This window comes from Ambystoma mexicanum, chromosome 1q (assembly GCF_040938575.1).
Source record: "Ambystoma mexicanum isolate Mex_15411 chromosome 1q, UKY_AmexF1_1, whole genome shotgun sequence".
Lineage (NCBI taxonomy): Eukaryota > Metazoa > Chordata > Amphibia > Caudata > Ambystomatidae > Ambystoma > Ambystoma mexicanum.
The window spans coordinates 1,048,391,391-1,048,409,786 of NC_090922.1; positions in this window are offsets into that span (position 1 = coordinate 1,048,391,391).

Here is an 18,396-nt window from a genome sequence, read left to right on the forward strand (position 1 = left end):
CATTTTCATTGCAGATATTTTGACCTTTGCCCAGAAGATATGTTGCGAGGGGAAGCCCAGTAACTGATGGACTTACTGGATTGTGTGGCATGGAAATAAAATTGTGAGTAAATATGTTGACAGTGAGACTCTGACTTCCTAGCAATTGATTAGTATGTTGTGTTCATGGCATGTCTGTGCTCTTATTTCTTTGAAAACCATCACCACTTTCAGCAGCCTAATTCCACTTGCTGGCCCTTGTAGTAGCTCCGTCCTCGTGACCTTCCCCCTTCCAACACAGAACCTTATGTGAATGAGCAGGGGGTTTTGTCGATAGTGTGCCAGCAATTGTCTGGAAGGGCCTGCCATGTACATTCCTTATCTTCACTGTCTGCGTCTTGAGCACCTCTGCCTTTTCAAGTCACCTAATCACCAATGCGTTAGGTGGTTGCTTTTTACCTCCATTTCCCATCCACCTGCACCCCATGGAGGACGGGAGGATGCAACACACGTTGGTTGTCTCTGAATTGGTACTGTGGGTTCCATCCTGGTCCCCACACTTGTAGTTGTGCAATGTATAGCTGAAGATGAAATCTTGCTTAGATTTTTTGTTGTCTTTGTTGTAGGTCCAAGTGTGTTGTAGCTGTCTACCACTTGTAAGAAAGCAGTGAGCTGGTCCTTAGCATTTAATGTGAGTGTTAGCAAAACAATACTGTTTTTTGTAGCGTGCTGAGAGTGCATCATATTGCAGAGGGCTGCTACAGTTTGTGAGCAGAGTCTGGACATTTTGGCGTACTTGTGTGGTCTAGATCTGTGGCATTGAATACCACTTACTCTGCTAGATTCCATACTTTGAGAAGCACATATACTTATTGTTTCAGTCTTTATCTGTTCTTTGGGCAGTAAAGGGTTCCATAGTGACAGTAGTCATGGCTTCTCGTCGAACAATGTCTGGTGCAGAGGCTTTCGATGCAGTGATGGAGTCCGGCTCGGAGCAAGGCACAGATCTGCATGTGCAATCTGAAAGAGATAGTGCTTCTGAGGGTGAGCAGGTAATTCATTCAGGAAGTGAGTTTTCGATGGATACTAGTTCCTCCTCATCATCATCTGACGATGAAGAGGATGAAAGAGTACATGCATCTTTTCTGACACTTCCCACACACAGTGGACCTGTAAGGGTGAGGGGACATACAGGACGTGCAAGGAATTTGCCTGATCCTGACATGGCTGATGAGTCACAGTGGGTGCCTCCAGCAATGGCTCAGCCTGTTGTGCCCCCTTTCATTGGTATATCAGGGTGCACAGTGAATACAGATGGGTTTCAGCCTATTGTCTTTTTCAACCTTTTTGTTGATGATGGGTTCATTGCAGATGTGGTTCTGCAAACTAATTTGTACGCTGCATAGTTCTTGAGGTCACGGGGTCCCACTCTCAAACCCCATTCCAGAGCACAATCATGGGTTCCAACAGCCAATGTTGAGATGAGAAACTTTTGGGATCTCATTCTGCTCATGGGAATATCGCTGAAGCGTCTAACTCAATGCATCGGTCTACTGAAGCTGTATTTTCAACCCCTTTTTATCCAGAAACAATGAGTAGAAATCGCTTTCAAGCACTACAACGTATGTGGCATTTCAATGACAACTCGGCAGCATTACCCAGAACTGAACCAAATTGTGATAGGCTATTCAAACTTCAGCCATTTCTGAAGCACTTGTACGCAGCAATTTTCAGAGGTGTATGTTCCTAGCCAGAACATATCCGTTGATGAATCATTGATGCTGTTCAAAGTCGGCTAGTGTTCAGGCAGTTCCTTCCGAGCAGGAAAACACAATAGGGGCTAAAGCTATACATGTTGTGCGGAAGTACCACTGGGCATCCCTACAGCATGAGAGTCTACACTGGAAAGGACTCCACCCTAAACCCTCCGGGCTGCCCAGCCCATTTAGGGGTCAGTGAGAAGAGTGTTTGGGATCTTCTCACATCATTGCTCCACAAGGGTCACCATTTGTATGTGGACAATTTCTACACAGGAATTCCACTCTTCAAGGAATTGTACAATGTGGGCACACTGGCATGCGGTACAATCTGCAATTACCACAAAGGCTTCCTGGACAACTTGTGTGTAAGAAGTTGGACAAGGGATCACACGTGGCATTGCGGCGGGATGAACTGTTGGCAGTAACATTCTGTGACAGAAGGGATGTGCACATGCTAAGTACTATTCTTGATGAAAGTACTTCACTTGTCACTGTGCGTGGGCAGGCTCAGCAAGTGCGGAAAACCAACTGCATTCTGGACTACAATAAGTATAATGGGTGGAGTGAACGCAAGTCGCGCATGTGGTACAAAATGTTGGCCATACATATTATGCTTGTAGCTATGCTCAATGCTCATGTGGTGTACTGTGCAGCTGCTCCACAAAATAACCTCTCGTTTCCGAACTTTGAAAAAGATATTGTTCAATCTCTGACTATTGTCCATGTACAGTAGATGTGGCCATGTTGAGATGTCGACACTTTGCTGATTATGTTCCTGCCACAGCCATGAAGACACAACCTTACAGAAAATGTAAGATGTGTACAAAACAAGGAATGAGGAGGGATAATTGGGTGTACTGTCCACAATGCCCTTACAAGCTAGCCCTCTGCCTACAGCCTTGTTTCCTTTTGTATCATACAAAGGAAAAGTATTGGGAGATCGACTGATTTCCGGGAATGCCCATCATTCCTTGAAAGGGACCCTTAGGCTCGGAATTTGTGCATGCCTTAGAAAGGAACGGCACACTTGCTCCCTGCACTGGAGGTTTACCTTAAATAAAAATGCAAAAGAATTTCAACTCACTTCACTTTATTTAGCGTGCCTTCACGAGCATTGTTAGTCCTGCTCCCTCTGCTTGAGGCCTGTCTTGGAAGGGCACACCACTCCCGTACCTTTCACTTGAGGCCTGCCTTCAAAATAAACATCAGTCAAGCTCCCTCAGCTCGAGGTGTGACTTGCAAAGGAACGCGATTCAGGCTCCTTCCGCTTCAGGTGTATCTTGGAAAGGAATGCCACTCCAGCTCCCTCCACTTGAGGCGTGCCTTGGAGAAGAAGGGAACACCACTGTGGTTCACTCCCCTTTGGGGTGTCTTGGCAAGGCATGCTAGAGCAGCTTGCTCCACTTGAGGCCTGCCTTAGAAAAAAACACTGGAAGCGTGCCTTACACAAAAAAGGAACACCATTCTGGTTCACTCCCCTGTGGTGTGCCTTAGCAAGCAATGTTAGTCCTGCTCCATCCACTTCAGGCCTCCCTTAGAAAGTCACACCACTCCGGTACCTTTCACTTGAGGCCTGCCTTAGAAGGAAAGATCAGTCTAGATCCCCCTGCGCGAGGTGTGACTTGCAAAGGAATACAATTCAGGCTCCTCTCACTTGAGGCGTATCTTGGAAAGGAATGCTACTCCAGCTCCCTCCACTTGAGGCGTGCCTTGGAGAAGAAGGGAACACCACTGTGGTTCTCTCCCCTTTGGGGTCTCTTGGCAAGACATGCTAGTGCAGCTCGCTCCACTTCAGGCCTGCCTTAGAAAAAAACTTCAGTGAAGCTCTCTCCACTTCAGGCATACATTGGAAAGGAATGCGATTCTGGCTCCTTCCACCTGATGCTTGCCATGCAAAGAAACGCCAGTCCCGCTCCTTCTACTCGAGGGGTGTGTTGGAGAAGATGGGAACACCATTCCGGTTCCCTCCATTCAAGGGGTGTGTTTCAAAAACATTTCATGCCATTTTGGCTCCCTCCTTTGAGGTCTAAGTGTCATGAAAGTGGTACTTGGACACCATCTATATGGCGATGGTGTCTTGTATACCTCGTACCACCCTGCCTTCTTTATTGTTTTACCTGAACTAATGTTATATGTGGTGTGACTGAAATGTCTTCTGTAGGAATGACTTGTATATGATTGGTGTGTGAGTGAGGTAAAGCTAAGTAGTACATGCAGATGTCATTTCTGTGAATGCACTTTCCCAGCACTGTATAAATGATTAGCATGTTAGTGGATGTGTGTTTAGTGTGGGTAAGGTTGCAGATATGAATGTTTCAACATGACAGGTGAATGCAGGCTTGCTTGCTATGGGCATACTTGAAGTTGGTGTGAAAGACAGCACCTGTAGGACAGGTAGCCAATTGAGTCAATGTCCAATTGCTATCAGTGTGCAGATACAGTTAGTGCCACATGAAAATTGAATGCAGACACAGTTGATGTGCAAGTACTGGAAAATGGTGTGAAAGATATCGCCTGGAGACACGGTTGTAATGTGAGCAGATGTCCACTTCATGTGATAAACCAACCCTGTATGACCTTTTGCACTGTGAACTGTATGTATGAGGAGTGTGAGCAAAGGTGCATGTGAATGGGCTTCAAGAGGAGAAGCAGGGTGGCAGTGGGTACTACACAGTGATTCTTTTATTCCCAGAGCACTTACTGTACGGATGATTTACCCAGGTGACGACACCCACACATACGAGGTCTGCCTTTCATTGGGACACCTGTGGGCATGCAGGAAGGGAGGCCATGTATTGTTGGCGGCGTGTTTCGGTCGGTTGGCGGCGGGAAATATCTAAAAATGTTGTTTCTTTACCCAAAGTCGGAAATTTGGGTAAAGAAACAACATTTTTAGATATTTCCCGGGGCTTGTGGGTAATACATTCTGGGGTGATTTGCGCAAGTCAGACATCTGTGGATTCCCAAGGGTGTCTTCTTTTCGGAAATGCATGGGGTTCCCTGTTTGCCTTAGTGGCTGCGACACCTCAGGCCCAAATCTGTAGGTTGGCTCCACAAACCCTTTAGTGGTTACCAGTGGTTTAGCCTTTTCCCTTAGTACGCAGGTAGGTGCACCCACACATGTGAGGTACCGTTTCCATCAGCACACCTGTGGAAACGCGGGAAGGTAGGACATGTGTTTTTGGCAGCATGTTTCAGTGGGTGGGCAGAGTGAAATGTCCAAAAGCTGTGTTCATGGGCCTCATTACACGGTAGGCGGTAAGGGTTTACCGGTACCGGTATTTTACCGATACCGGTAAACCCTTACCGCCTTACTACGAGGTCCCTTTGCGGGTTGGGGAATTTAACACCTGCTTTTTGCAGGTGTTAAAAACCAACCCGCAAAGGGACCAGGGAGCTAATTACGGCACCGCAATTTGCGGTACCGTAATTAGCGCCTTCCCCATTCCCATAGAGCCCTATGGGGCAAAAAATGGGAATGGGGAAGGGCAATGGGGGAAGGGGGAATTACCGCCCCACCAACCTTGGAATAGGGCGGTAATTCCCCTTTCCACCAAGGCGGTGCAGGTATTTTACCGGCATGGACCAAGGTGCTAATAGCACCTTGGTCCACCGCCATCCGTGTAATGAGGCCCCTTTTCACCAAAGTTCAGACTTTGGCAGTGATTGTGGGTAATACATTCTGGGTTGATTTGCGCAAGTCAGACCTGTGTGGTTTCCCACGGGTGTCTTCTTTTCGGAAATGCATGGGGTTCCCTGTTTTCCTTGGTGGCTGCAACAACCCAGGCCCAGATCTGTAGGTAGTCCACAAGTGCAAAAGTCCCCAAAATGTGCTCTGCCGAAAGACTTGGGGTTACCAGTGGTTTAGCCTTTTCCCTTTGCTCCCAGGTAGGTGCACCCACACATGTGAGGTACCAGTTTTGTCAGGATACCTGTGGGAATGCAGGAAGGTAGATCATTTGTTATTGGCAGTGTGTTTCGGTGGGTGGGCAGAGTGAAATGTCTGAAAATGTTGTTTTTTTCGCAAAATTTGGGCATTTGCCTGGGAATGTGGGTAATAAATTCTGGGGCGATTCACGCAAGTCAGACCACTGTGGATTCCCACGGTGTCCTCTTTTCAGAAATGCCTGGGGTTCCCTGTTTTCCTTTGTGGCTGCGACACCCCAGGCCCAAATCTGTAGGTTGTCCACAAGAGCAAAATTGCTCAAAATCTGCACTGCCGGAAGACTTGGGGTTACCAGTGGTTTAGCCTTTTCCCTTTGCGCCCAGGTAGGTGCACCCACACATGTCAAGTGCCGCTTTTGTCGGGACACCTGTGGAACACAGAAAGGTAGTACATGGGATGTTGGCTGCGTGTTTCGGTGGGTGGGCACGGTGAAATGTCCAAAAATTGTGGGGTTTTTGCCAATTTTTTGGACTTTGCCGGGGATTGTGGGTAACAAATTCTGGGGCGATTCGTGCAAGTCAGACCTCTTTGGATTCCCACAGGTGTCTTCTTTTTGGAAATGCATGGGGTTCCCTGTTTTTCTTGGTGCCTTCGACACCATAGGCCCAAATCTGTAGGTTGTCCACATGAGCAAAATCCCGCAAAATCTGCTCTGCTGAAAGCCTTGGGGTTATCAGTGGTATGACTAATTCGAAAGGTTGTTTATAACATATGGTGTGCACCTACTACCACATTTTCTTTGCATTTGTTTTTCACTGGGTCCTTCCAGTGTGGGACATTGATCAGGCAGACCCCTTATCCACATCGTATCTACTGAACAATGTATTTTTTGCGTATTAACGAACTTACAGACAAACATGCAACTACATTAGCATTTGATGCGGAGGAAGCTAAACACATTCTCTCTTTGATTAAAATCACTGTGAAATCTCTACAGAGTACAAGCAACCCAGAGAAACTTATCTTCCAGTTGGAGAAACTTATCAGACAGGAAATTTCACAAAAACAACACGCTCCAACCCTTGTGGAATATTACAAAGCTCAGAGGGTTCCCCGGGGGCTCAGAGTATACCTAAGACCTACCCTGTGCAGTGAGAATAAGGCATTCGTAGCCAAATGGGACCAAATCCTGAATAAGTGTTCCTTAGACTTAATTTTGTTGACCATTGAGGAACTATCTAAATCTTTAATTTCAATAGATACCAAGATATCCTCCTTAAAAACTCAGCTATCCGAATTTAAATCATCACAGGAATTAACAGAACTCTTAGAAGATATCAATCATAAATTAAGTGGATACATTTCTGATATCGAACAAAGAAAGCTGAGAAAATTCAAACGTGATACGTTTGACTACTTGAATGATATCGTCTATAGCTGGCGAGAACATTACCAGCATTGGAACCAAAATAGGAACAGACCCCGCAGTCCAAATACACCCGACTCTAGCAGCAACAGTAGTAGAAGCATAGGAGGCCCATTAGACCAGATAGATCACAGTCACATCCCTCCAACCAGGGTGAGACATCAGATAGATCGGGTTCCAGGCCATTTGAACCCCACCGAGTGGATCAATGGATACTACAGGTTCTTTTTTAGGTCTGCGAGACAGACAAAAAGAAAAACCAGGAGAAGGAAAAAAGTCCAAAAAGGAAGGAACAAGTAATTGAGAACCTTGTGGTGAATATTTCGGGTAAAACATTGACGAGTGGTCAACGTAACATACTAAATCATGGTCTTTCCTTTGTGCCAAAGAGCAACACCTCGCTTTTTGAAGAGAAAATTTGCCTTCATAGACTTTTGAGAAAATGAAGACTGAAAATGTTCTTTGAAACCGATATGGATGAACAAGTCATGATGCAAATGGATGATAATTTGGAGATGCGACCCAAAAGTTCCTTTGATCCACCTATCCAAAACTCAAAAGGATCAATTATCAAAGTAAGACCGCTACGAACATCAAAAATAGTCAGTTGGAACATGTGGAACTACTAGCGAAAGACGAGGACTTGACAATTAAACCTGCTGATGAAGGAGGCGCCATTGTAGTAATGGACTCATACTACACTGAGAAATGTTTGGAACTCCTTAGAGATGAGACTACATATACTAAATTGAATCAGAAAATGTAAACTATCATTGAAAGATCCATTGACAACACGATAGAGAAAGGATGGATTAGTGAAAAAACAAATCAATTCCTAATAAACAAACATTGAATCACACCTGTATTCTACGGTTTGCCTAAACTCCATAAGAACCCTCTGAACCCGCCATTGAGACCGATTGTTGCTGCGACGGACAGTGTGTTCGACACAATGGCCATATACCTGGATTGACTATTACAACCAGTAGTACAATCGATCCCTACATACTTGAAAGACACAACAGACTTTTTGAACTGTCTCCAAGAAATAAGAGCCCTCAGCGATGAATGCATTATATGCAGTATGGATGTCTGCAGTCTTTATACGCATATCCCGCATGGAGAAGGTATCCAAGCCGTCCTATGGCTTCTCTCTAATTCATCTGAGATCAAAGGGAATCCTGAGTTTGCTGTAGAATTACTTGACTTGATCCTGAATAACAGCTATTTCCGCTTTCAAGGCAAATACTATGGTCACAGTTCAGGGACATCCATGGGGTCAGCAATGGCTCCAGTGTATGCCAACACCTACATGTATCACTTTGAGCATAGATTTGTACTTGAACATCACCATTGGTCTCCACAGTTGCTCACTTGGAAACACTACATCGATGACATTTTTGGCATCTGGTGTGGTACAAGAACCGAACTAGACTTATTTTTTGACTACTTGAATACACCAAAAAATGAAATTTACAATGGAAGTAGGATCACCATCTCTACATTTCCTTGATGTGGAACTTAGAATTCAGGAACGACCACAAACCAACCGATGATAATAACTTGTTACATTGTACAGGTTTCCACCCTAAGTCTATGTTAAGAAGTCTGCTGTACAGCCAGATGCTTTGCCTCAAGAGGATTATCTCTGACCCAGCGGGTTTGGATTTAGAATGTTCTAAACTAATAGACTGCTTTGAATCAAGGGGCTACCCACAAGGTACATTGGATGATGCAATTGAGAGATCCACCGACTGGAGTAGGGACCATCTATTAACATCTAAGGTGAAAAAAAGTCTACACCTCTCCTCTACATCTCTAAATTCTCCCGACAGAGTTATCGAATAAGTAGAGTCATCAGGAAGAATTGGTCCATACTGCACAACGATCCTGCATTGTTGAAACTATTCCCGAAAGCACCCATGATGGCATTCAAAAGAGATGGCAATCTGAAACATAGGTTGGTTAGAGCCGAGAGACCTGCAAAAGACAAGCAACTGCTACTAAAGACAAAAAATGAGGGTCCCTACCCCTGTCTGAATTGCAAACACTGCAACAATATAACTAAGGGTGACACCATTTCTCATCCCCAAACAAGGAAGAAATTCAAAATACATAACTTCGCGACTTGTCTCACTACAGGAGTGATATACTCGATTAAATGCCCATGTGGCAAACTATGAATTGGGCAAACAAGACCAGTAAAGGACAGGTGGACGAAGCATAAATCCACAATCAGATGCAACAACATGAGGTCACCTCTAGCACGACATTTCCTTGAACAAAACCACACGATTGCTCAAATGAAATTTCAAGTCATAGTGATTGTGAAAAAACTACAAAGAGGAGGTGACAACCAGGCTCTCCTCTTGAGAAGAGAAACATTTTGGATCGACCTATTGATACTCTGCAACCAAAGGGACTGAATGATGAGTTCTCATTGAGTTGCTTTATTTGACAGTGCTGTAAATGGACCAGATACTGTCCCTAGATAGGTGTGCCAGAGACATGAGGACCTTGGGTTATTTGTATTTTGTAAAACCCACATAAATGTATCCCTGCATTCAGATTTGGATGAAAACAAATGATGTAAATTGATGTGCTATGCTTTATGCTTTTGGAATTTGTTAAAACAGTAATGTTGAGTAGTAATGTCAATATTCATTATATTTTTGTTTCTATATCATTGTTAATAAGAGTGTCTGTAAACATACGTATAGATGTTACTCACTGTTTAATAACATTACAATACTAGGAGGATGAAATGTACATTCACCTTCCCACATTCCCATATTTCCACTGGTCTCCTGGTTCTTAATTTCTGCTCTGATGGGGTTTGTCTCTTTCTGCTTCCAAGCCTTCATTAACAGCAGCCATTCCCGACTTATTTTAACATCTACACTAAATAATCACTTTCTGCCCGATGGGGCCACACTAGCCGCTATAAACTATGCAATTTATCACTAGAAAATATAAGGGAAAAGTTGGATGGCGTTGTTTTCTACCATCAATCACTTTGAAATCGTGGACTTGTCTGGGTATAATAGCCCAGCCACTTTAGTTGTAGTCATGTACCCTATATATAATATTAGACACTAGACCTGGATATGGATTTTTTTATCTAGCTTCGGGGCCGCAATTATACTGCAGCTATTTTTCCGCCCATACGTTGAAGATAACGCCGGCAAGGTGTTAATTGCCATCTAACTTACTTCAACAGTACCAAGCATAACCTATACACATGGGTTCATCCATTAGTTCCAATGAAAGTTCCAAAATGGCTGACCCGGTTACTTTCGCGACATTTGTAGTCTGCTTTCTATTTTCCCTATTCTCAGACTCTCTCTGAATCTCTATACGTGACACTTCTGGTAACCTTGGTAACTAGTTCCATGGACGCTATTGTAACTGTACCTCTTTTACTGACAGGATCTATGCCACACAGGTATGCAATATAGGCTAGTCAACCATTCTGTTGCTTAGAAACTTTAAAGTACTGTGAGGATTTCAAGATCATGTTGTTATTTGTGCTTCAATTACAGTCTCCAAGTTACTAAGAAATAGGCGCCTCAGCGTTTCTCTCTCCATTAACTGCCTCGGATGGGGCGAATTACAACGCTCTCCATTGATCACACTGGACATTTTCAGGACCGGTGTGGTCCGCACTATTTGGTTTAGAATCATCTGTTCGCCATCAGAATCTTACCCGCAGGTAAGAGTGCCGTTACAAGCTTTCTACCCTACATAGAATCCCTTCAGTTTGATTGCATTTACAAGCGTTGTTCTTTCATGTGTAGTATTCCAACTTTTTCTTTTTCTCTTCTTTATGTGTGGTTTCTAACAGTATTTGTAAAGCATGCACGTTGCATATTTCATCCATCTGACGTAGGCGACGGTCCTGAACGGGCCCATTTTTTCCACTTTGAGGCTACTTGATATGCATCCATGAGAGTCTAGCCTATAAATCTAGAGCCTCTCTAAGTTAAAATTCCTGTTAATTTCATGTTTTATTTCTCTTTCTTCTTTTTTCCCAAATAGGGTTCTTAACTTGAGTCAGCCGCCTGTCCTGACAGGTTGTGAGATCACACATATCGACCTCTGGCGTCCTTGTTAGTCACACAATTGATGACGCATTTTTGTAGGTGAGTGGCCTTAGATACCGTTCTTATACGTAGACTGAGTTGATTTTGCCTAGCTCCAAGGGCCATTTGCGAGAACCTTGTCCCGGTTTTCATGTAAAAGATTTATCTTAATCAGTACACTACAGTGCATTGAGTTTCTAAAGCATTTTGACTACATATATGTGGACCATAATAATAGTACCATCTCACAAGGATATTGAAGCCCAACGGACACTATTTGATATACCTTTTGATTTCATTGCTATGTGACATTTCCTATTCAAAGTGTACAGCATGTGCATCCACTTGTTGAAACTAGTCAACAGGGTGTAGCTTTGCATTATACACCGATGTTGAAATAATTAGAATAGGCTGATGTAAGGTATCTGGTGCCATTTTATGTCTCCACCCTTTTTTTTAAACACGATTAAATGTTTCACACAAGTAGTTGGCAATATTCAAAGTTGACATGTGCATACCTGTGAAGCCTTGTTGTTTGTAATTCTCTAACAGTACTTAATGTTTTGATCCTCGTTATTGAATAGATCAATATGTAATTAACTCTTTAGGAGCCACAACTTCAGGCACCTCTTATTAATCTAAAATCTTGTGTCCTCTTCTTTTCCCTCGATTGTTACCTACTATCAACTACCAAGAGTTAAATATAGGCTTCTGATGAAGAGGAACATTCCTGGAAACACATAAAGCCACAGTTTATTGAACCTGAGAAATGCTTTTTTGCTTGCTATCACATCTGGTCGATATGTGATTACAAATATTTGTTGCTTTACACAGTCTGTGTTCTTAGAATCTCTCCTAGACTCTTCCTTTGAATATATAGTCTTGCAAATAGTTCCTAGTGAATTCAGTTGTTGACCTTTATATACCTATATCTATGACTGATTACCACCTATTTGGTGGATTATAAACAGTGTGCAAGGGACGAGAGGGTTCCTACTCTGGATCCTCATTTTCTCTTCACTTGTATAGTGGGTTCTTGTGCCAAGGGCCTTTTTTTCCTCCCGTGCACCTTGAAAATCTGAAACCAGCTTGTCTGGACTTATTGACTAATTCGAAAGGTTGTTTATAACATATGGTGTGCACCTACTACCACATTTTCGTTACCAGTGGTTTAGCCTTTACCCTTTGCGCCCAGGTAGGCGCACCCACACATGGGAGGTACCGTTTTCATCGGGCCACCTGTGGAAACACGGGAAGGTATGACATTTTTGTGTTTGCATGGTTTTCAGAACGTTTCAACCCATTTGCTGTTGCACTTTGTCACACAACCCTTTCATTTCCTAAATGTGACCTACATTTAGTCACTGCTTTAGGCAATATACACTTTTGTAACCTGCACATGTCACCTACCCTTCAAAAGGTCTGCCTGTGTTCTTTCAGAAAATGTATGGTTGTCCTTCCTCAGCACATTTGTTTTCCTTATTTACACATGCTAAGTGCGTCTATTTAGGCAGTAATCATAAAAATCCTGTGTACCATGGCTCGGTTTTTGGCTTGTAGTTTTGCTTGTTTTGTGAAACATTATGAAAAATGTGTGATTTCCTAGCTGGAAGAATCGGGGGCATGTAGCGGAGCATTTGTTTTCTCAAGATTTACAAAAGCCATTGCCTTGCCGGCCCACCCATATCCACCACATACCTTTTTTTCTGTCATTTTCCCCATTTTGCCCCAAACTGTGGCATTTTTCCCTACATAGTTGTTGCCTGACCTGCACAAATCACGCCTTCCTAAACTTGGAATTGTATCTACGTTTCAGTTCAGAAATGTATATCTTTCTGTCCTCCCATTCAGCTTTCCTACCCTTATCTTCCATTCCATCCAATCAAGTCCTATTGGAAAATTGGCCAAAATTGCCTACCTCTCACAAAATGGCTGGTAAACATATCAAAATATTTGTTTTTGTTTCCACTCAGACTGTTCCTGAAAGCCTGGAAAATGGTGAATTCAGCACAGCTAACCATTTGTTCCTTGCTCTCATAAGGAAAACATCACAGGCTTCTTTGTACATCATTGTGTTGTCATTTTCTGAAAAAAAAAAAACATTTCCTCCCTTTTTAGTTATTTTCTCTCACCCCCTACAGCAAACTAGGATTCCTTGGTGGTGTTATGACCGCCTACATGTGAGGAAAAAAGGGGAAAAAGTGGCTGAGATATCTCATGTAACAGAAAAGTTACCAGGGATTGAATGGCGACATACCAAGTTCACCAAAAAAGGCCTTGGCACTGGGGGGGGGGGCATGGCAGTTAAGGGGTTAAGAGGTCCAATAACATCAGCAAGGTCCATCATGGCTCTCAGCAGGGCTGTACATGGGTCCTGCGAACCATTAATAATAACATTTTTAGTAGCCTGCGCAAGAAGTTTAGTGATGAATGCAGGGGACACCTTTACCCAGTGTCGTCGCTGACCCTCAATGTTGGTCATGCAGGTAGTGGGAGAGGTGCAAGAGGAGCTATAGGGAAGAACAAAATGGTCTGACCAAAGAACCGGAATAATGGGGATACTGTACAAACTCTTTCTCAGATGAGAAGATCAGATCAGTATGTTTTCTCTACTGTTTGTAGGCCGGTCATTACATAAGGTAAGGCCAGCATCAGCCAATGTGCTAATGAGATCTTTTTCTAATGTATTTGAGAGATGATTGGGCTTATCATTGGGATTTCCCCTGATCAGCAAGTTAGGGTAGAACAGAACCAGATTCTCAACTAGCTGTGCTAAATTCACAGCAAAGTTTGCTAGAGACCGTGATGGGGGCCTATAAACAAACAATGAATAAATAGAAAAAAGTGCTGACCTGTGAATACGGATCAACATCAATTCACATGGAAGAGAATGGGGTAGTGGGTTGATTGAGCAGATCAGAGACTCTACATGTTTCAGAGCCATATATACACCATAAATAGATGCCAAGAATGCTGCATCAAACGTGGGAAGCACCAGCCAAATCTCACTGGTCCCCTTTCAGCTGCATTTTATTCTATTTATTTTATTTTTTAAAGCACGGACCTAGCTCGAGAGCAACAGAGCGCTGTCCAGAGTGTGGGTAGCTGGCATTTGGGCTGGCATCTTTTAAGTACTGTGAGTTATGTGCATCGGTATGGGCATCCATTGGAATTAGTCCTTGGTCGGGTGTCGTTGAAAGAGCCATGTTTTGAGAGATTTGTGAAATTGGAGAATTGTGGGGGCATTGTGAGCCAACAACGGAATCGAGTTCCAGAAAGTGGGTGCATGACAGGAGAAGGATTGTTTACATGTCCTCTCTTTGCGCACGAGTTGTGATTCAAGCCGGTTCGTTTATTTCCTGCATGAGGAATGTGTGCTCCAACATATGTGGAGCTTACTCGCAAGGTATGCTGGTGTGCTACGTGTGACTGTTATTTAGATGATACATGCAGTCTTGAGCAGTATCGTGGCTTGGAGTGGAAGCCAATGTAGTTCCCGTAAGATGGGGGCAATTCAGTCAAATTTGCATGCTCCCATAATAAGATGTCCTGCAGCGTGGTGGACTGTTTTTAGGGGACCCAAGTGAGCAGCTGGCAGCCCTGTCAGGAGAGCATTTCTTCCATCGATGTGCGAGATCAGGTCTGGAAATCCTGCGATGGGATGCAGGGTTTGATCTTTCAAAGGGTTGAGATTCTGAGGCCGGCTATTTGAGCCTTCTTATCTATGTGTTTCTGGAAGGACAGATTGCTGTTAATGGTGAAGTCTAAGGATTTTGCTGAGTCTGAGAGTTGTTGGTAAAATCCTTCTAGGTGCATATCATTGAGCCATTGTTGGACAAGTTGTTTTTTTGCATGCAAACCGTTGAGGACGGATTCAGTCTTGGATGGATTTAGTTTGAGGTAGGCAGTTGACATCCAGGACTGGATGATGGCTAGGTAATCGCAGAGACGCTTGATGCCCTGCGCCTATTTACTCTCATGCACAACTGAGCATTGTCTGCACATTGGTGGTTGGCTATATTGGGATCTTTCAGAAGCGTGCCCAGAGTCTCCATGTAAAGGTTAAAAAGCATGGGTAAGTCTCTCTATTTAAAACTCCACTACACAGATTAACTCTTAGATTTCCGTTTAACACAGACAATATGCTACTCTATATACTGCATAGAGGAACCTGCATTCCCTAAATTAATAGTCATATCACAACAGTAGTATTGAACTACTAAAACCTTATTTTCTTGCTGATACCAATAGTATGTATGTATCAGGCAAATTTAGGTAAAACCTGGTATATTGTATTTTCAGCCACCTCATGACGAATTGAATCTACCAATGAAACATTTGTAAACATTGAGAACTAAAACTGAGGTTATTAAATATCAAATGTACAATGATTGATTATTAAAATTCTTGTTGGAGATATTTTTGAACACACAGATTGATTAATTAACATAGTCAAATTTACTCTTCTTTTGTAGCAAATAATCCTCCTATTGAGCCACTTAGTAGTGGTAAAACATTTGTCGGGGAAAGAGTTCTGATCAAGGACGTATGAATTAAAGTGGATGAAGAGAGGACAACATTCTGGTTTAGAACGTATGAACATAAAGGAAATAAAACACCATATCAGGAATTCATTATGCAACTTATGGATCTGTTATGATTAATTACTCACTAAAGGACTATAGATTCGTGAAATTATAAAAACAATATTTTTGTGACATCATTTGACTTTACTTAAGGCCCCTGGTTTCATTTGAATTAAGTAAAAAAAGAGAGAATTATAACATTAAAACATTTTTGGAGATTCAACTAAGAATGTATTGATAAATACTTAAAAGATGATCATGGATGCTAATAACCCCAGAGATATTGGCACAGTGATTCTTCAAATCCTTTTATTTCATTACTGTTATGTCCTGGACAGATGTAGTACGGTTTGGAGCCTTGCAAGCAACAACAAACCACAAATGATATTTGGGGAGGATCGCTCTTTAGGTAAATTGCATCTGTAACTAATATTTTACAATAGTCAATGTGGGTGAGGTAGAATTCCTTTTTGGTCTATCAAGAGAAGACTTGAGAGAGTTAAGAGAAGAGAGGTAGAGTTGCAGTTCCTCATGCAAGTGGGAATGCCTCCATTTGTGTACAGCATGTCTGTGCGGAGATAGTGTATGCATGGGGTCTTAGCATGGTCGAGGATGCTAAGACATAAAAGTGTGCAGAGTGAAGTGAGAGGAGGAGTCATATAGTAGGGATAGGAAGCTAGTGAAGGCAGTGTTAGGTGTGAAGGAAGACAGTGACAACTGAAGGTCAGACAGAAAGGGAGGCATGAGAGAAGGTTAACATTTACATTTTGGAAATGGTTAGGCAAGTGAGGAAGAGAGGTCAAAGGATGGAAAGGAGATGGTGGTGGAAACAATGGAATGATCAGATAGGGGTGGTGTTAGAGTATTCATGGCTGAGAGAGAGGTGGTCGTGAATAAGAAATCCAAAGGGTTACCTCCATTGTGGGGTGTTAGGTTATGAATAGAATGGAAAGTGTGTTCATTAAGAAAATACTTAAGTTTAGATTTCTGAGAAGTGATTGAAGAGGTATGGATGAAGAGAATAAGGAGAAGTTTACTTATTTACTGGAAAGAGAATCAAGGAGATGCTCAGGTTTATTAAAGAATGGTCCAGTGGGAGCAGGAAAGCGATGGATTATAAAGACGATGCGAACAAGTTTAGGCAGAGCAATAGGAGAGATATTGAACTTAAAACAGGCAGGAGAGGATGTGGCATTGTCAGGCATTGGGGTGGGTGAAGAGTAGGTAAATGACGCCTCCCCCTCTGCCAGTCAGATGAGGGGAGTGAATTAAGGATATTTTGGAGTCATGTGGGGCCACCAGGGTGGCTGTGACAGGTGGGGAAATATAGGTTTCTGTGATAGCAAGGCGATCCAGGGGAGGAAAGCTGGCAAGAAAGTAGTCAGTGATAAAGGAAGATCTGTTGCATACAGATGGAGCATTGCAGAGTTCTATGTTCAGTTTATGCAGTAAGGAACAGTAGAGAAGTTGCATCTCAAAGGAAGAGCGGCGAGGTGGATAAGTGTTAGGGGATGTATTGTTTGCTCCTCGGCTTTGTTTGCTGGAAGAAGGTGAAAGAGAGATGGAGTAGTGAGAGTTTCGAGACGTGAGTTTTATGATAGGGATAGGAAAGGAGGAAGTTGACGAAAGCAGTGGGACAGGTGTATTGGATGAGCAGTAGCAGTGAATGCATTATAGGAGAGTACTGCATGTGAAGCTACTGTGGTCATATGGTGGTTGTAGTTTTTGGAAGGTTAAACTTTACATGGTTTACGTTGGCAAATGGTAGGCATATCATAATTCCTCTGACCATGTAGTATGTTAGTATTTTTTTCTCCTTAAGCAGATTTTTCAAAAGGGTATTCCTTTTCCCTTTTGGCTGCGGGCAACTCATGTCAGATATGGATTGGACTGCACATATGTACCAAAACTGCTATGAGCCCTTTTAATGTCTTAGGGGAGGTGCACAAGGCTGTTGGTCTTATTTTAGTGGATCAGCCGGTTCAGGCTTGATCAGACAATGAGCCATTCATAGAAACTGGATGTTGTAAGGGGGGTCGATGCCCTATACCTCTGGCCTGAAGGGGCAAGGCCAGAAGTGCCTTGTTGCCGCCATGATGAACGAGAGGGATTATTGTCATATGGATTTTTCTGACATCAATACGGATAAAGGACTAGAAAGCCCATGAATGCACCCTTTGTGTAAGACAGGAGTTGAGAATAGAGTGCCAGAAGGACTAGCCCAAAACGTCTCAACACTGCAATGGTCAGATGGTATGTTATCTACATAAGCTTATGGGTCTGGAGGGCGGGATGGGGTAGTTAGGACGAAACTGGTTAATGTATACGATGCTGTCCGTTTCCTTGCAAGCAAACTAATAAATTGACTTTTGTTCTTACCATCACTGAAAATGAGATGGATCTGATTACTCCGACACTAACAGAGGACACTGATATATTTTACATTTCTCATACCAAACAAAACTGAAGATTAAAGTGTCACATGGCATACAACCTAATATCCAAATACATCCTTTTTACGGAAGGCGTGTATTGTATGCTGTAATTGAATGTGTCCAATGCGATGTGGTTTAGAAGCCACGTAATACATGTCTAGCTTGAGGGGCCCAATAAAATTCTCCAAAGCAACTCTCATCCCTACTTTCCAACCCCATTGCTGTGGATTAATTCACTGTCC